The sequence below is a fragment of the Nanorana parkeri genome, unplaced genomic scaffold (assembly GCF_000935625.1).
Source record: "Nanorana parkeri isolate BGI_ZX_2015 unplaced genomic scaffold, ASM93562v1 scaffold1560, whole genome shotgun sequence".
In the NCBI taxonomy this organism is placed as follows: Eukaryota; Metazoa; Chordata; class Amphibia; order Anura; family Dicroglossidae; genus Nanorana; species Nanorana parkeri.
In genome coordinates, this window is record NW_017307828.1 from 327,035 (window position 1) to 347,953 (window position 20,919).

Sequence of the window (20,919 nt, forward strand, 5' to 3'; positions counted from 1 at the left end):
CACGGGGGGGGGGTGGGAGGCGTTTGCAATTCTGCATTGCCGCATAAAGTTCTGCTGGACGTTGTAGTCAACTATATCCGTTACCATTCTGCATTTCTGTATAAAGTATTGCTGGGGGTTGTAGTCCTCTATAGCTGATGCCTTTCTGCACTGCTGCAATGCTGAATGGCACCAGCTATAGAGGGCTACAACTTCCAGCAATACTTTAATACTTAAAGGCAGAACAATTCCATCAGTTACAGAGGGTTAAAACAATGTGTCCTGCAGCCCTTCTGTTCCTGGTCACTGGAAAGGCAGAGCCCGCACTGAGGCATGTACAGATCATCCAGGGCCAGGCAAAGCAATTGCATGACTGAAGGGATGCCGGGCATGTCCTGTTTGATAAAACATCCTACATCGTCACCGATGTTTTAGCAAACAGGACATCCCCGGCATCCCTTTAGACGGGCTTGTTCCATGCCCGTCTCTGAATGATTTAAAGCCCGGGGCACGTGCCCCCCTCTGCCCCCCCTCACTATGCCACAGCTAGGACACTCTGGGGGGGTTTAACCCCCCTATCCCCCCTTGTTTTAGAAGGGAATTCCGCTCACATTGGAAGATTTCCACTAACTTCCTATTGTCTCTGGGACAGGAAGGGAAGGGAAATTTCCCCAATGGTACACACAGCAACAAAATAACCTGGCAGGGGTTTTAACACATCTCTACTTTTTTCAAGAGGAACAAAATTAGGTTTTGGCTATATATGTATAGCTGGCAACACATGCAAAGGTCTAACTGTAAACTGTAACTCCTTTTTAGATTTACCAACAAATATGTAATATGAAAGCCTGCTAAAACAGTCCATCTCATTTATATCAAATAAAGTAGTTATTGCTTGAATAGTTGAATTATGTAAAACTGATTGTACAATCAGAATGTTACATTTATTGCAAACATTAGACAATATAGGAAATATGTTTCATTGAAAAACTCAATGTAAGTTCCCTACTAGAGATATTTTTTACAGATCGTTAACTATGCTGAACTCTGTTTTTATTATATTAAACATGCACAGTTAGCGAATGAGACAGGGAGGGAGGATAGTGGATGTTAGAAACAAATGAGAGGTGTCATAGAGACAGAGATGAAAAGGAAGTATCAGGGGAGACTCACTCCCACACATTCTCTACATGTCACTGGTTTTAAATGTCACATCACATCTCCTGCTCAAAATCACATCATATTCATGACCTCCTGCTCTTCTCTCTTTTCCCCTAGGATATATGAAGGACAGCAAACCATTTTATTCCTTTTTTTTTTTCTTGTTAAAACCTATTTCAAGCAGTGCAATTCATTATTGTTTGTGTACACTAGCCAATGGCCATAGACAAATGTTTTTATTAAACAAAATATTCTAAAACAAATCATGGAAGAGAATGCAATTTAGGGTGAAAGATCGTGACACCCTAATCACAAATATATGTTTCTACCATCAGTTAGGATATAATGTAGTTGAACAACACAAAAAAGGGCATCATCTTGCATGGGGACCATTTGGTGAAGTGATATGTTCAAGTGCTCACAAAATGTGTGTTTAACATGCTTGCAAAAATGCGAATGTTCTGGCAGCGAAAGGGTTAAAGTAGCTTTATGTGGTGTTATGAAACAGAGCCTTTGGTTGTGGAGTTGATTTTTTTCTATTATTGTATAATAAGCTTGAATCTGATTGATTCAGATTTAAATTTTTTTTAGGTAGTTTTAGCAGCAGCGACACATGCTTTTAATGAGACAGGTAAGCAGGGGCGTATCTGCCGCGAGGCAAACAAGGCATTTGCCTCGGGCGGCAGATTCCGGCAGGGCGGCAAATGAACCGGCCCGCGGCCCGCGAGCTGGTACTTTGTGGCCAGCAGCCAGCTCACAAGTCAGGTACGTGGTCAAGGACCGCGTACCTGACTTGCGGGAGCAGCTACACGGTCTGGATCTCTGTCGGAAGCAGACCGTGTAGCTGAGTCTGTGCCGGCACCCGGATCCTTTCGGCCAGCGCTCTTTCAGTGAACGCTGGCCAAAAGGATTGTGCAGGATCGATTGATGAGGTCTGCAGCAGACCTCATCAAACAATCGCTGACACACACACAAACTTATTTTTTTATATATATATACATACATGTAAGGGGGGAGCACACAAGGACTGGTGTTGTAAAAAAAAAACTAGGGCAGCCCCAAACCTAAATACACCACTGCAGGTAAGCCTGATTTAACTGGCAGAAGCAGCAGTGGCAACAGAACTAAAAAACATAAGAAAATTACAACTAAAGTAGGTATAACTTAGTAAAAATTGGCAAGTGGCACAAATTAAAAGCATATTTTGTAAGCTCCTGTTTATTGCAGCACTGCACTGCTTCCTCTCAAAAGGTCAACAATTGCACATTTAGAAGATCTTAGGCCTGCCTTTCATTGTAGTATTTGGATATAAATGAGATACATAGCTTTTATTTATAATATGGTGTTAGCGGATTGACTGTGTCATGCTTTGGTACACACTAGTTGCCTGCATCTTTAGAGATTATATATAAATTAAAAACTGATTTTTATTTTTTATTTTATTTTTTACCCTTTAAAAATGCACATTGAGAAATTGCCTAACCTTTAAATGCTAAAGAGCCAGGTTGACTGACTAGAACTGTGAGGAGCAAGGTTTCTCACATGGCCATATGGCCATATAAGGTCATTGACCAAATATTGATCTAATATATGGAATTTCACTTATGGACGTTGGGGGGGCATCACTGACCTTATATGGCTACATGGCCATATTAGAATAGACATTGACTTAATATGGCCACGTACAGAGGGAGGTTCCTTGTACTGTAGCCCTAATGGCTCCTGACTCGCCTCCTACCAGTTACAGCAACAGCCCTGGCTTCGATCTACGACACAGAGCCGGATATTAAAGCTGTGCCCTCATAAGATCACTGGTCATGCAAACAGACATAAAGCTGTCCCATCAAAGGATTATCCACACATCTTCTGGCCTGCACATTTAGAAGACCCATAGTGCTCTCCCTCACTGACCCCCCTCCCTCTGTCATGCTGGGTGCTGGAGTCTGCAGATCAAAGGAGACAAACGGGTGTCAAGATAAGCTCCTGTTGCCACCACTGCAGCCCTCCAGGACAAAAGTCACGCACCCAAGAGATTGTGCATCCATTCTTACTGTGAAGAAGCCTTTTTTAGTATGCAAAGTTAAACTTTTCCTCTAACTGCAAAGAGTGTCCCCTTGTTTCTCTGGAGTCTATTCTATTCAATCCATTTAATGCAAGAAAATATTTTGCTTGCTTTATTAATTACAGCTTGACTTTGCATGCTATTGCATCCCCCAAGTGCATAACTTTACATTTAGCAACATTAATCTTAATTTGCAGCATAGATGCCCAATTAAACAGTACATTCAGGTCGCTTGTAAGTTGGAGACATCCTGTAAGGACTTTATTCCTCTACATAGCTTGGTGTCATCTGCAAATAACAAAATTGTACTTTTAATCCCAAATTCTATGGGGGAGATTTATGGACATGTATGCAACTCATGTTAAAGTCTCACAGACCAAGCTCTAATGCTAAATATTTGCAAAGTTTTATCTCTTTATTTACTTTTTTTTTGCAACATTTTAATGTTGGTGATTTACTGCTTGTTTTGCGACATTTTGCATAATTTCTCAAGAGGTCCTTCCATTCAATAATTTATTTGCAAAAAGGCATAACATATGCTAGCTTGTTAGTCCCGGATTTTACCTATTGTTGATTGAAGGCTCTGGCTCTGAGGTTCCAGCAGCAGTATTGGAGACAAGAGGGTAGAGCTGCTCTGTGTTTCTCAATTGCTATAATTCTACTTTATACCTGGCATCATTCTAGGTGGCAGTGAAACACCCTAGTGCTAATCAGCTGAAGTCTTTCATTTTGATTCATGAGGATCTACATTGCTTGCCTTTGTACTAGATTTATAGCCACTCATTTATATTACAAATACAACAGTTTTGCTTTCAAAAGGACTTATGGATGCAACACAAGTTAGGATAATAAATATGTCGCTATATGCACACAAAAAACAGTAATGCAACAGTTTAAAAGATGCACATGATGCAACCAAATTAATAAATTAATTTATAAATAGGTTTAAAAGTAAGGGTCCCATCACTGAACCTTGTGGTACACTTCTAACAAGCCTAGACCATTAAAAGTATGATCAACTACTCTCTGAATACAGTCTATAACCAAGTTTTCTGTGTACCTTAACTTACACAGTTTTGCAAAGTCCAAACATACTATATCCATAGCCCCTCCTTTGCCTACGTTATTCCTTACTTTTTCATAAAAAGAAAATAGATTTGTTTGACAACTTGGTCCTTTATCAGAGATAGTATTTATTGAAATGTATAACTTGCAGTATTTAAGATATTTACATTTAAGGACTTATTTAATTTAGCTATAATATTTTTTGGATACACTTTAATTGGAAATTTTTGATTTTGAGACACTGTAGTTAAAAGCACTTTTGAATATTGGTAGCACGTACACTGTTTATGATATACAATTGCTCATTTGTTGCCGGTGTTTTGCACTGATTGGCCCATTTATGGCCTATGTGTTTCCCCTAGGAATCTCAGGGTCTCACTCCCTGACTCACTGATTGTTCTAAGGTCCTATTGATCCTCAGAGGCTCTTGGACTGTTATCACAATTGTGTTCCTGATCCCCTTTTTTGCAGATGTTCTTAGGGAAATGATAGAAGTGTTTATGTTCTGGGCTCCTGGATTTAACCCAACAATTATAATGTAATTATGGAATAAAAATAATTTTGCTGCTGCCAGTGTATTTATTATTAAAAAGTTGTTTGCAGACTTTATTGCAATTTCACATAACTTCATTGGCAGCTGAGACCTATCTTCAGTTTCTTAATATGCACTACAACAGGAGGATTTTAAATTCCCATCAGCCTTGTAATTACTGTTTTAAAACCATGTGTTCACAACACTGTGGATATGAGTGTTTTTAAACTACACAACCTTAGAATTTCATTGGCACTTTAAAAATAAAACTTTACCCCTGCATGTTTACTGTTACTTTAAAAAATCTAATTTATTAAAAGAAAGGCTACATCTTTTTTTGGCCACTGATCAATTCTTTGTTATGTGGAGCGCATTTGCCTTTCTTTATATTATCCTAGAAAAGCTTTTAGTTTGCTTTCAGTATTAGCATTGTGAAAATAGATTATAATAGAATTGCATATTAACAACTTCAAAGAACAAAAAACAGATGCATATCATTTTTTAGGACAAAACACTGATCAGGTGATCTGCATCTGCAAGACAATCTTACTGGATCATACACCATATTCTGCATATAGATACAGGTAAAGCTGAACTTTTTTTGTTTTTTCCTTTTTTTTTATTTTAAATTGTTTTTGGTGGCCACATTCTGCCCTGTGGTAAACATTCTGCCCTGTGGTAAATGTTTTTTGTTATATGCTCCCAATCCTGACTTTTTTTTTTGCAAAGTCATACTCCGACTTCTTCTCCACTGTGTACAGAATCTTCTGTATGCTAGCTTACAGTAAGTGTTAGTATAGTGTTTGTTAGGTGTTCCCTTAGACCAGGGGTCTCAAAGTGCCAGTCTGCAGGCCAATTACAGCGCACAAACCCATACCATGCAGCCCACAGCCGGCTAACAAGTCAGGTACGCAATCACAGACTGCATATCTGACTTGTGGGAGCAGCTACATGGTCTGCATCTCTGTCAGGGAATGTGTCCCCTCCCTACAAAAAATGTAAGCAGGTGGGGGACTCTTTCTTTCATTTTGTGCGGGGGGGGGGTATAGTGTGTTTTTGTGTGTGTTTCTGTGTGTGCGTGTGTGTTTCTCTGTGTGTGTCTGTGTGTGTGTGTTACATAGTTACATAGTATTTTTTTTCCGAAATACATTTTTTTATTGGATAAAAAAAGGGATTTTACAATACAAAGAAGATAAGTCGTATTATGGTAGGAGAGCCAACATAAAGTGTACAGTAATAAGCGATACAGGTTATGACATAGACATATCATGGGCCTTGAAGAAAAACAAAATTCCATTATTGTCAAAGGCATCAATGTTTACAATTGTCAAGACGACCTCTTGAATCTTTAGGTTCAAGAAACATTAGTGTGTACTTCCTTAATGTTCACATAGAAATATAGAGGAGTATAGAAAGTTTTGTATAATTGAAAAATAATAAAAAGGAAGGATGTGCACATCTATCGCTTTTCAAAAAACTAAAGGACACGTTGTTTGGAAAGAGAGAAAAATAAAAGTGCAGAAAGAGAAAAAGAAAGGGAGGGGTTAGCAAGAAAGAAAAGAAAAAGAGTAGAGGGATGAAAGAGAAATAGAGGAGTCCAGGCTGTGTGGGGAGGAGAGAGCCAATATCCTCTAACGAGTTGCCATTAAATAATTAATAAAAGAGTAAATAGTCTAAGATGTGGGTCTGAGGGTAAATATTTTTGCACACATGGTGACCATATTTTTTCAAAATGATGCATAGTATTGCTTAATTTGACAGTTCTTTTCTCTTGGGAGATTATCCAGTGAATGTGACGTTTGACATTGGGGATACTAAGGGAAGGCGATTTCCAAGATTTGGCTATTTCCCTCTTTGCGGCTGTAAGAATGTGAAGGAAAAGTTTAAAAAAAGCAGAGGGGATATCATCTGGCTTATAATTAAGCAGAGCTATGGATGGATCTTTGGGTATGGGTCTATTCAGGAGATCAGAAGATATATTAAAGATGCAGTTCCAAAACTTCACAATTATTGGGCACTGCCACCATATGTGGATATATGTTTCGGGAGCTGCACAGCCCCTGAAACAAGTTGAGGAACATTGTGGAGAAAGCGTCCGCCGCAAGTGCCGATGCGTTCCAGCTTGGAACGCACTCGGCGACGGCGCGATGAAGCGGGTGTGCGGCGCCGCTGCATTCCAAGCTGGAACGCGGAAGTGCCGAGCGGAACGTGCGGCTCCGCCCACCCGCACGGCCTCAGATGTTAAAAGACAGGCTTGGGGGACATGCACGGCGTTCTTGTATTGGATTTCAAACGCCTGCAATCCCCCAAATACCGCTACCAGCTACCCCTCTCTTGAGGGAAGGACTCTACCAGACTGCAGCTACAGGGAGAACCACAGATCCTTCCAGGATCCGGATAAGTACCCTTACAGCCTTATAATAATTACTTTCATATTGGATATAATTCCCTGGATGCATTTATTACTCGCATGTGACTTTTTATTTACTTTCATACTTGATATAATTCCCTGGATGCATTTACTACTTGCATGTGACTTTAATTACTTTCATACTGGATACAATTCCCTGTATGCATTTATTACTTGCATGTGACTTTAATTACTTTCATACTGGATATAATTCCCTGGATGCATTTATTACTCACATGTGACTTTGATGTACTTTGATACTAGATATAATTCCCTGGCTACATAAATTGCCTGATTGTTTCTCGCAGTTAACCCTTCGTTTGGAGATGAATTTAAGTTAGCCTTCTGTTGCTCATTAATTTCCGCTACATCTACTACAAGGAGGTGTCCTTACTTTAACCTACCGGTTGGGGGTATGCGGTAATACCTTCCCGGCTTCCCTTCTAAAAAAGTTCCCTATCTACTTTGGCAGATGATGTAATGAACTCCAAACTCTTCGTTTAAGATTAAGAGTGATGCCTGGGGTTCAGTACTGAGTGTGTGAGGATTAACTCTACAAATCAATTCAAATGTAGATAATTCCCTTCCAGGTTCCAATTTTCTAGCATGTGTGGAAATAAATGCTTTAATTTGAGATAATGAAATATCTCCTTGTGAGGAAGATGGTATTGGTCTTGGAGGCATGAGAATGGTTTTACCCCATCAGGGGATTGGAGTTTCCAAAAATGAGTTAATGTACAATCAGACCATGCTGTAAAATATTGTGGAAAGTTATAAGCTGGGGAGAATGCAGGGTTATGGAGGAAAGAGAGCAATGGAAGGTTAGAAGAGAGTAAACCCGCCATATTTTTGGTTGAGTCCCAGATACAAAGAGAGTGAGTCATAATGGGGTTGTTTACGGATGGCCTACATTTGGGGTGGAGCCACAGTAAATTAGAGATATGCATGGGATGAAGAAAGGACTCCTCAATAGTAACCCATCGGGGTATTTCATCTACTGCATGATATTTACTAAGATGAGCGATTTGTGCTGCTTGATAGTACTCGTATAGATATGGGGGCCCCAAGGCCACCCCTGGATTTGAGGAGGTAAAGGGTTCTCCTGGGGATCCTCGGATGAATCCCACCCCAAATACCTGTGTTTGGAGAGACCGAAATGCTGAGATTGGAACTGCGACTGGGAGTACACGGAACAAATACAACAACTTGGGTAAAAATTTCATTTTTACTGCCGCTATCCTGCCTATCCAAGAAAGATTATATTTAAACCAAGTTTGTAGCATGCAAGTGAGTTTAGACACCATCATTGGATAGTTAGCTTTATATAAGTCATGAGAGTTAGGAGATGGGTTTATGCCCAAATAATGGATATGATCCGTGTGCCATTGGAAGGGGAAACTGTTCTTCATAGCGGAAACAGTTTGTGGAGGTAGCAACACGTTCAGAACCACAAATTTGGATTCGTTAACACAGAGACCCGAAAGAGATGCAAAATCAGATACAATTTTGGTGAGATTGGGTAAGGAGACAATAGGTTTAGATATCATTAAAAGTGCATCATCAGCAAAGAGACTGAGTTTATGAGTTTCACCAGCATGTCGTAAACTGGACACATTAGGAGAAATGCGGATCTTGTGGGCTAATGGCTCTAACGCTAGGGCGAAAAGTAAAGGAGACAGAGGGCAACCTTGTCGGGTGTCACTCAAGATAGGGATAGGGGGAAAATGGAAACCAGAGTATTTCACATGGGCTACAGGGCTATCATAAAGAGAATGTATCCAATTGAGGAAATGGGGGCCAAATCCCTATCAACGTAGGGTAAAAAAAAGATAAGGCTAGGAGACCGTGTCAAAAGCCTTTCTCTGAAAAACTTTTTTTTACTTTGTAAATGAAAATAAAACTACAGTGTTACAGAAATGCACGTGTCACATTATCAAATATCATGTAGTATGGGCAATACAGCATCTTCTAGTATGTGCATCGGCTTGTAACATCATCATGTAAAATATTGACTTGGCAACAACGTGTCTCAAAGGAGACAAGAAATACAGTGGTGTAGTATAATGTAATAAACACTAGCCAAAACAAAAACATACTCCATAATGTGAAGTGTGATATCCCCTTAGCTTCCCATCGGGTGAAGGTGTCATAGTCCTCTCCCTGCTGGAAAGAAGGGTTTCCCCTAAGCTGTAGATGCTTGGAAAAGTAAGGGTTCATCTTTAGTAGCTTGAGTGTTTCCCTCCAGGCAATGATTGTGTCTCTAAGGAGTATATTAGAGCGGATAATGGTGGGCAGGGCCAAAAAGGGGCAGTGTAGGAGGGATCCTTCAGTTTTTGGTAGACTAAGTTTTTTAAGAGATATTCTCACTTTTTTTCCCCTGCCAGATGAAAGTTAGAAAAGCTTTATTAACTGCAGTCACATCTTTGTGTTTTAGCAAAACAGGGAGCGTCTGCAATGGGTATATGAGTCTGGCAAAGGGGATCATTTTAATAAGATGTATCTGCCGAATAGTGAGAGCGGAAGATCTTTATATGTAAGTAGCTCTTTTTGTATTTTTTGGATAAGGGGGGGGAGGTTAATTCAGGTTGTATAAAGAAGATGACGTTTTGCCAATTTGTAGGCCCAGATATTTAATATAGTGCTTGGCTACGCTAAAGGTTGTTAGTGGTAGTAGGGAGAGAGTTGCGGATGGAGTAAGTGGGAGGACTTCCGATTTGGAGACGTTGATGGTTAAGCCAGAGAATTTTTGGAAATGAGCAAAAACGTCCTGAATCAGGGGAAGATCTTTTGATGGATCAGAAGAGAATAACATTATATTATCCGTAAAGCATAATTTTCAGTTGCTGGGTGATGAAGGGGATGCCAGAGATTTTTGATGTGTTATGGAAATATAGGGACAGTGGTTCTAATGAGATATTGAACAGTAAGAGGGACAGGGGGCATCCCTGACACGTGCCTTTGTTTAGTGGGAAACTCGGAGATATGTAGCCTGGGGTAAGTATTCGGGCACATGGGGAGGTATAGAGTGTTGTGATAAAGGACTGAAAGTGTCCAGAAAACCCCATCTTCTCCAGGACTCTAAGGAGCCATGCGGATTGAATGCTATCGAAAGCCTTCTAGGCATCGATTGAGATCAAGGTTAGAGGAGAGGCTGAATGGCTTTTGGCGTATTCCAGTGCTGTCAGTACTTTGCAGATATTGGCCACTGCCGAACGTCCCTTAATGAAGCCAACTTGGGCAGGGGATATCAGCGTTGGCAAAATCCTGGCAAGTCTGTCCGCTATGATTTTGGACAGTAACTTGGCATCCGTATTTATGAGAGAGATCGGGCGGTAAGAGTCCGGGAGAGTGGGGTCTCTGTCTTTCTTAGGAATCACTTTAATGTATGCCTCCTGGCCCGTTCGCAAGTACGCCTCCCCTCGCCAAGTAGAGTTGAAAACTCCAACGAATTCTATAAAATTCTGAAAGATGAGATAACGTCTACTCTACGTTATCTCATCTTTCAGAATTTTATAGAATTCGTTGGTGTAGCCGCCAGGACCCGGGCATTTGCCGTAGATTTAAGGGCCTCCAATATTTCGTCTGGTGAAATATTTGCATTAAGGTCTGTGAGATCAGCTTCCGCTATTTTTGGGAGGGGTACTGATTCCAGGGATACATCCCCCAGATCCATATCCACTGGAGAGGCTGCGTACAGCTTGGTATAGAACCTTTCTAGGTTGGCATTGATTTGTATAGGTTCGTTGGGAAGTGCTTGCGACTCTAACCGCAGGGAAGGTATGCGTGACTTAGTAAATCGTGGTTTAGTTAAATTGGCCATAAAGTTTCCCGGTTTGTTCCAAGCCTTATGGAAGTGTACTTTTGAATGGGACTGAAAGAAAGCTTGCTGTTGAGCAGTCCACCATTCGTCACTATGCTCCACGGAGGGGCATGTCGAGTACTTCAGTTGGGCTTGGCGTAGTGAAAGGCTGGCTGCGAGGAATTGGGCTTTAGCGTGCTTTTTTTTCACACCAACATAGGACATTATATTACCCCGGAGAACAGCTTTTGCCATCTCCCAGATATTTGGATTATCCATGTGGTCCTCATTGCTCATCTGATATTCTTGCCATGCTTTTGTCAGCATATATCTAAAAGAGGTGTCGTTATAAAGATGAGAGGGGAAGTGCCATATAAACGCATCTCCCCTCGGTATGGTTGAACGCATTTGTATGAGGATTGGGGCGTGGTCTGATATTGCTATGGGCATTAGACGTGCATCATCTATCAGTATATCAACGGAATCAGATGCTAAAAAGTAATCCAGTCTGGCAAAGGATTTGTGCACCCCTGAAAAGTGGGAATATTCTCTCCCAAGAGGGTTTTGAATCCTCCATACATCCACAAAATGTACTGCCTCCAACATCTGAAACAGTGGTGTGGACAGCGGGGGAGTCAAGTCAGACTGCTTTCTTGTCGCTCCCGATCTGTCTTCACTTAACACCATAGCTGAGTTGAAATCACCTTCCATGAGTTTGTGAGGATTGTCATCACGAATGATCCAGGTAGTGATCTCCTGGAAATAAGCGGCCGTAGGTGAGTCAGGAAAGTATACATTATAGAGTGAGAGGAGTTTGCTATAAATATTTAGTTTAATAAGCAGCCTACGGCCCTCCGTGTCTTTTTCAGTCTGCACTATGTTGTAATCAAGGGATTTGTGGAACAAAATTTCCGTCCCACAGCAGGGGAACTCACTACTTCGCCCACCCATAATTTGCGTAAACGATCAACATCTTCCTGAGGCAGTTGGGTCTCTTGTAAAAGAACTATGTCTGGCTTCAATTTTTGAAGGTGACGGAGCACCATCATGCGTTTAGCTGGGGAGCGTAATCCATTAGCATTCCAGGAGATCACTCGGATATCGTGAGACATATGTACACCAAAATGTTAAGAGTATAAGTATGCATTTCTAACAGTACAGGACCACATATGATCACATAGGGCTCATTGATCAACATTAGCATGACTTCACAGGTTAAAACAGCAAGTAGTAAGGTGCGATTGGACGAGCAACACACAATTTAAGTTGAGGAATGTGGTCAAAAAGAGTAAAAAGAGGGTGACAGACTGGATATATGCACTTTCCCATGTCCACCTATGTAGCATGAGTTCAATCAACTTGTGGCCAACAGAGCCAAACGGTGAAAAAAATAAAAATAACATTTGTACAGGACACCGGGGCTGGGTCCTGGAAGGGCTCTATATTTCCCCTCTGTTTGGACTGTGGTCCCTTTAAAGGATGAGACGGGGTTAACTCACCTGCTGGAGGAAGAGTGAGTTTAAAAGACAGCAAGTGGTAGCTAGCAGGTGAGGAGTAGTGTGGAGGAGGTTGGAGAGTGGGGATCTGTGTACTGCTGTGAGCTTGAATGTCAGTAATCTTGCTTGAAATCTGTAGACTGGGAAAGTTACCCTGGAAGTCTGGGACTGTTTAAACTGCGATTGCAGCTCTGAAATCTTCATGTCGGTGAGACTGTTCTTTTGTGTTGTACTGAAGAGTTGCTGTTTGAGTTGGCCAGCTGGTCAGTGAAGATGACCTGTGTTGTTATGTTGCTGCTGTGAAGCTATTTCAGTTAATAAACTTTACTTTATTTGCAAAGCCTGTGTCCTGCGATCCTGCTGGATTCCCCTAACATTACACATTGAAAATAGAAATAAAAACATGTAATTTTCAGTGTGTGACTTCGCTTTCTTCCTTGAGAGCGTGGCAGAGCTTGCTTGGCAGCTCCGCTAGGCCAGGGGATAGGGTTTTGTCACCCGGGCATTCAGGTCACAACAGAGATGTGTGCAGAAAAGGGGTCCAAGTATCCAAAAAGAAGATTAAAAACACTTATAATAATAGGGAAAACCGGGATAACGTGGTCTATGGCAGCACAGCACATATCTCCTCTGGGGTATGGTAACAAGCCGGAGGTATATGACGGTTGGTAACAGAGATTTATCAGTACTTACAGGTATGACGGTGATGTTCCCAGATAGTAACGCAGCCGAGGGATCCGAATCTCCGTGTAGGCCCAGAGGCATCAGGGGATCGAGGTACGGTCAGCGCTGATGGGCTGCACTACTACTGGAGCAGGTAAAGCTATGACGGGGTTCTCCCGTCACTATCGAAGGTTCACGGCGAATCCGTGGGGGTCATTGGAAGGCAAGTTGAGGCCTTTCTAGCCGGCGTTGTAGGGCGCTGAGCACGGGGGGAACTGAAGCCTGTCGTGGATGATGTCGTGCTCGCCATGCGATCCAGGAATGAGAGCGCTGCAGCAGGATCTTGAAACGATTGTTGTACTCCATCTGAAGATTGGAAGCGGAGAATAGCCGGGTAGGCGAGTGTAAAGCGAATCTTCTGTTGGTACAGAGTGGAGCAGACCTTCCCGAATGCCTTCCGTTTTTTTCGTGACTTCGGCTGAGTAGTCCGCAAAGATGAGGAGCCGGTGTTCGTCCAGGTGGAGCTCCTTCCAAGCTCGATAGACCTGGAGAACTGCTAGACGGTCATTATAGTCTAGAAAACGTACAATGACCGGTCTAGGCGTCTTGCGTTCGGTGGTAAGGGGCCTACTCGATGTGCCCACTCGACCTTGCAGGGAGCAGGGAGGCCTAGCAGATCTGGAATATTGTGAGCGCAAATAGTTGGCAGCATGGAGGGGCGGTAGGACTCCGGAAGGCCTACGATCCTCAGGTAGTTTCGCCTTGACCGGTTTTCCAGGTCATCAACCAGGTCCATGAGATATTGTACCTGGCGTTGTGTCGAGGTGAGTTGGGTGGAGGATGACTCCGTATTCTCTTCCAGCTGTACAATGCGACGTTCAGCCTCGGTTATTCTTTGGGCCTGATTCAAAATGTCGTGTCTCAGGGATTGTGTGCCCTTTGAGACCGCTTTGTGCACCGCATCTTGTATGGTGGGTCGTAGCAGCTTTGCAACCTCAGCTGCGATGAAGCCATGCTCGGAAGACGCAGGCATTTCCTCATCGGAGGATGCACTAAAGCGGATTGCGGCCTCTTGCTGCCTATCGGTGTGCCTCTACCTCGCAGTCTGTTGCGCCGTTTCGACCGGAAATTTATCCATGTAAGCCGGCAAGGGTGATGCCAACACCGGTGCGATTCACAATGTGATGCCGGTATGCTGGGGTATGATTTTGTATAAGATATAGCCCTGGCCGTGCGGGAGCTCTGTTCTCTGTGACCGCTACATCAGGCGCCAGAACCGGAAGTCCTCAAAAGCCTTTCTGATGTCAAGAGAAAGAAGCATGGTGGGTAAGCGATTATTTCTTCCTATATGATTGAGTAGGGCCATTAAGCGGATATTGTCTCTGGCCTGGCGGATAGGTATAAAACCAACTTGATCTTTTTGAATAAGCTTACCAATTATCGGATTTAGTCTTTGAGTCAAGATTTTAGCCAACATTTTTAGGTCTACATTGATGAGGGAGATGGATCTAAAGTTAGTGCAATTAGTGTGGTCTTCATTGGGTTTAGGAATCATGCAGGTAGATGCTGAAAGAGAATCCTTACCCAGGGAGTCACCTTCCCTCATTTTTTTAAAGGATGCCGCTAGAAGGGGAGCTAAAGTATCCCAAAATTCCCAGTAGTAAGAGACTGTGAAACCATTTGGTCCAGGTCTCTTACCTCGGGATAAAGAGGAAATACCACAGATTACTTCCTCCACTGTGATAGGTTCCTCAAAAGATTATTTCTGTGAAGAAGGTAAAGATGGTAAATTCAGGTCATCAAGAAATGTGTCTCCTACTGGTGAAGAAAATTGACCTGACGAACTATATAATGCAATGAGATGTTGATGAAATATATCAAGTATACTAGTAGGATTAGACGTAGGGGAACCTGATGAGGTGCGACGTTTGAACGGTCTAAAGGAAGGGTCCAGTTTTTTCGCAAGTAGGGAGTCAGCCTTATTCTTCTGAAGATAAAATTTATGGGCTGTTCTATTTAATTGTTTAGCCGCATGATCAGTAAAAAGAAGATTAAGGGCTTGGCGTGCCGAATCCAATTTTGCGCAATTGGAAAAGGAGCGGTCTAAAGTAAAAGCCAGAGAACATGCGGCAAATTCTGTCTCTAAAACAGTTAAATGTTTAAGACGGTCCTTGAGGCCAATTGTATGATTTTCCCACGGATAACTGGTTTATGTGCTTCCCATAGAAGGATAGGAGAGATGTCAGGAGTTCTGTTAAATGTAATAAGTAAGATAAGACTCTATAGTTGCTCGGGTAGCAGGATCTGACAGCATGGAATAATTTAAAGACCAAGAGAAGGAACGTCCTAGTGGGGTGAGCCCTGAAAGAAGAATTGTGACCGCTGAATGGTCTGACCACGGAACAGGGATAATTTTAGATTGAGATAGGGAGGGTAGGAGGGGTGAGGAGATGAAAATATGATCAATTCTAGTAAATACTTTGTGTGTAAATACTTTGTGTGGGTGAGAGTAATGAATTTAGTCTTCCTTAAATGGGTTCACTTCCCGCCAACAATCAACATATGAATGGAGAGCAAGAAGATTGCGAAAATCTTTCTTTGCAGACAAGCTAAGGAGTCAGTTGATCTATCCCTGTGAGGGAAGAGGACAAGATTTGAATCAATACAGAGGATGACAGTGCCCGTACTGTGAGTCTGAACCATATTAAAAAGATTAGTTAAAAATTTGAGTTGGGTTTTATTTGGGGCAAAATTTTAGTTGAGTTTTATTTGGGGCAAACCAGGGTGTCATGGGGGCCACGTACCTGAGGTGAGACCAAAGTAGTTGGGAGGCCTCCCTTGCACCTCGGGTGCAAACCAGGGTGTCGTGGGGGCCACGTACCTGAGGTGAGACCAAAGTAGTTGGGAGGCCTCCCTTGCACCTCGGGTCCTTGAAGTCTCTGGAGATGGAGACAGAGACTTCGGTGGACACCGAGTGGCACGGGTGCCAGGGGTGCCGAGCACCGTGCAAGCCTTAGTCCGAGATCCAAGCCGAGGTCAAGTCCACTCTGGCAACGAAGTACACAAGGGTTAATCAGAAGAACGGTCGAGATCCAAGCGGGGTCGGTTCCAATCTGGCAGCTGAGTACAAAAGGGGCAAAGAAGTAGAATGGTCAAGGTACAAATCCGAGGTCAATGGCAGGCAGCAATCAAGAGTAGTGAAATAGGTTTCCAGGTCACAACAAGTTCAGACAGATCACACACTAGCACAGGAACAAGGGGGGGCTGAAGATAATCCAGCAATTTGGCAGTGTCTGGGCTCGGCTTATATAGGGAAATGATGATTGAAGTTTGAGGTCACTTCCTGTGCACCTCCTGGGCATTTTCCCACCTTTTTCCATCAGGTTGAGGTCACTTCCTGTGCACCTCCTGGGCATTTTCCTGCCTTTTACCATCAAGTCTTCTGCGCATGCGCGGGTTGGCGCACTGACGTGTCTTTGGCGCATGCACAGTTGGCACGGATTTCCTCTTGCGGCAACGCGCCATTGCGCATGCGTAGTAAGCCCTGGACTCTTACACAGGGTTACTTCCGTGTCATGTAGATGGCCTGTTAGAATTAAATATCTACCATTAGGGTCACGTATCTCAGAATGACATATAAAGTTGGTAGAACGACGAAAGCCAATGAGCACTCTTACAGGTGTCATTAGCCATATAAATTTGTGAAAACTGGGCGCCAAAATAATTAGGACAGGATGATTGGGAGAAATGGGTTTCTTGGAGACATATTATGTTAGCATGAGATGACATGAAGAAACGGAAAGCTCTAGTACGTTTATTGGAGGAATTCAGACCTACAGTCATTCAAGGATAATATTCTAAGAGGCATAAAAAAGTTGTTGAGAAAAGATAAAGAGCAAACTCACCAATATGATTTTCCATTGTAATATAAATAGGTTCTCATACCTACCCGCACAACCTGGAGGAAGAGTGAAAGAGAAGTAGGAAAGAATAAGGGACAGATAGAAAAAGAGAGAATAAAGGAAAAAATCAAGGAGCAAAAAGCAAAAAATCGAACTGCAAGCAGCACTTGCAACAAGGTGGAGACGTTGTGCTGTGGGGCCCGAGGGCCCAGACAGTCCAAGGTGGGGATAGCGCAGTGACACGTTCCCCCAGGCAAATCCTGAATTGTAGTAATACCGGAATACCTAGCATTAAAAGCATTTTCTCATGTATTACAATCTTATCAAAAAGAAAGTAAAAATTCCATAAATGGATAAGTAAACCAGGAGTGTGGTAAGATGTCAGTGCCAGAGTAAAATGTGAAGTATAAATAATAACCATGAGAGATGAGGTGGAACAGAAAACATTCCTCTGGAAATACATGGGTTAATCTTGTCTGGCCCTGACAGTCCCCCATCACTCATCCATACACTCGCCGGTCATATTAAAATGATCCTGTCTTCCCTATAAAGAAAGAGAGAGAGAAAGAAAAAAGAAAAAAAAAAGTTATTTTTCCCTTCTCTTATTCGCTCATGACCCTAGCCCAATGCGAGAAGGAGCCATTTATCGATACTCTTTGTACCCGTTCCTGTAGCCAGTTTTCTATCCATGTACACACTATTTCATCTATGCCCATGGATCTCAGCTTGTGTAGTAAACGTTTATGTGGTACTGTGTCAAATGCTTTAGAAAAGTCCAAATATACCACATCTACCAGCCTCCCTCCATTCAAATCTCTACTTACCCCTTCGTAGAAGGTTAGCAGATTAGTCTGACATGAACAGTCTTTCCTAAATCCATGCTGGTTGTCATTTACTATGCCATTATCCTGAACAAATTTTGCTAAGTGGTCCTTAATCATACCCTCTAATACTTTACAAACTACCGATGTAAGGCTTACCGGTCTGTAGTTCCCCGGATGGCATCTGGACCCTTTTTTGAAAATTGGAACTACCGTAGCCCTCTGCCAGTCGCTTGGCACTCTGCCAGTCATTAGGGAGTCTTTAAAAATGCTGAATAGTGGTCCCGTTATAACCTGGCTTAGTTCTTTGAGTACCTTGCGGTGCAGGTTATCTGGTCCTTGTGCTTTATTTGCATGAAGCAATTTTAGTCTGTGTTGTATCTCAGTTTCTGTCAACCATTGTGGAATATTATGTGATGAACTATTCTGAGATGAACTATGTGCGTTCTTATGTATATTGACCCCATCTTTTTCCTGAGTTTATACTGATGAGAAAGAGGTATTCAGCGCTCCCGCCCTCTCCCTGTCATTTGTGACTAATTCCCTGTTACCATCCATTACTCTTTTACTGTTTATGTACTGGTAAAAAATGTTGGGATTCTTTTTACTAACTGTGGCTATATGTTTTTCTCACTCTATTTTAGCTGCCCAAATAACTTTTTTACATCTTTTATTACATTCTTTGTAATTGTTGAACGCCAATGCCGTCCCCTCCATCTTATATTTTCTAAATGCCTCTCTCTTGTCCTTGATGTGTGGCTTTACCCATCTATTTATCCATACAGGCTTAGTTTTTGATCTTTTAATTTTTATTCCCCAATGGTATACACTTGGTAATAGCCTTTTGTAATGTGTTCTTAAAACATTCCCACATCTGTTCAGTGCCCAGTTTGTGAAATAAGTTTTACCATTTGATGTCACCCACTATCTTGCGCAGCTTATCAAAATTAGCCTTTATGAAGTTTAGGGTTTTTGTTCGACCAGCCGACTTCCCTTTCCTATACCCAATATTAAAGGTAATCACATAGTGATCACTGTTACCCAGTGTCTCCCCAATTGCAATATCCTCAATTAACTCTGCATTATTAGAAATTATTAAATCTAGGATGGCATTTTTCCTAGTTGGGACCTCCACCATCTGATCCATGAAGTTGTCTCGCAACATGTTCAGAAAGCGGGCTGTCTTTGTCGAATGGGAGGTTCCATTAGCCCAATTTATGTCTGGATAATTGAAGTCACCCATAACAATGACATTACCCTGCTTCCAAGCTGTTTCTTTTTGGGAGTGCAGCTGAGCCTCCCCCCCCCCCCCCGCCCTATATCTGGAGGTTTATAACAAACACCCACTATAAGTTACGGCTAGCCTCCGTCCTCTCTAATTCTGGCCACAAGGATTCCACGTCTTCCCCACCATTTAACGCAATATCACCCTATATGTGCATCTTTAGATTATTTTTAACATAAATGCAACCCCCCCCCCCTTTCTCCCACACCTGTCCCTCCTGAACATGTTGCACCCTTCTATGTTAGTGGCCGAATCATGTGTGTTGTCTAGCCAAGTCTCCGTTATTCCCACTATATCAAGGTTATCTTCGAGTAACATAACTTCTAGCTCTTCTAATTTATTTGCTAGACTTCTAGCATTGGTGTACATACATTTCATTTTTGTCCCACTATCTGAGAAATGCAAAATATTACCCCGCTCCCCGCTACTTTTTTTATTTTGCCTTGCTATAGGTGGGTCATTTCAAATTTCATTAACTTTGGCCATGTTGCTATGTTAACTACATTATCTTTGTTGTTGTTGACTGGAGCAAGCCCCCCATTTACCCCTGTATTACTCCCTTCCATATTGTTTTTCTCTGTGTTTACTTATATCTAGTCTAAATGCTCCTCCAGTCTTTTAACTTTTTTTCCCCTAGAAATACTGCACCTTCCCCATTTAGGTGCAGCCCGTCTCGGCTGAAGAGCCGATAGCTGACTGAGAAATCAGCCCAGTTCTCCAGGAAACCGAAACCCTCCTTCCGACACCAGCCTTGGAGCCACTTGTTAAGCTCCCTCAACTCTCGCTGTCTCTCAGGAGTGGCTCTCGGCACCGGCAGTATCTCAGAGAATACTACCGTGGAGATCCTTTCCTTCAGTCTAGCACCTAAGTCTCGAACCCCTTTTTTAGGACACTCCGCTTGCCACCTATTTTGTCATTGGTGCTGATGTGCACCAAGACAGCGGGGTCGTGCCCAACCCCATCCAGTAATCTGTCAATTCGTTCCTCAACGTGCCCAACACGAGCGCCAGGTAAGCAGCACACTGTTCGGCGATCCCGATGACAGATTACCCTGTCTGTCCGCTTGATGATGAAGTTTCCAACCACCAAGATCTGCCTCTCCTGCCCCTCCACCCTGCTCAAGCAGTCACTCCCCCTGCGGATAAAGGAGGCGTCCTGCTCCAGCAGTGTGGCACCTGAACTAATATCCCCAACATCCTGCAACCTGGCATATTTATTGGGGTGAATCAGATCAGGGCTGACCTCTCTCCCACTCTTTCCTCTACCCCTCCTTCTAACAGTGACCCAGCTTCCTACTTCGGGGTCCTGCACCTCCAACCCCCTCCTCATCTATGCCTCCCTCCAATAGAGCCTGGTGCGTAAGGTCCAGACTCCTTTCCATGTTGGTTATGCTCCTCAGTGTTGCCCGCTTGTTGCTTAGATCCAGGATCTGGGCTTCCAAACAAACAACTCGCTCACATCTAGCGCAAATGTATTCCCCCTCGAACGCATGTTCAAGGAATGCATACATTGTGCATGACGTGCACTTGGTGGCATACCCACTCATGGAAGACATATTTTATCCCCTTTCCCTTTTTTAATGTATATATGTTTAGGTTATTAAGGCTATATATTTATTTATATATCTTTTGTTTTACTATCTCCTTTTATTTTGGTGACTTATCCTGTGGATAAATTGATTTATATCCCTGGGTTTAGTCACACTACCTCCCGGCGGTGTAACCAATACTGTATTGCTGGGTTT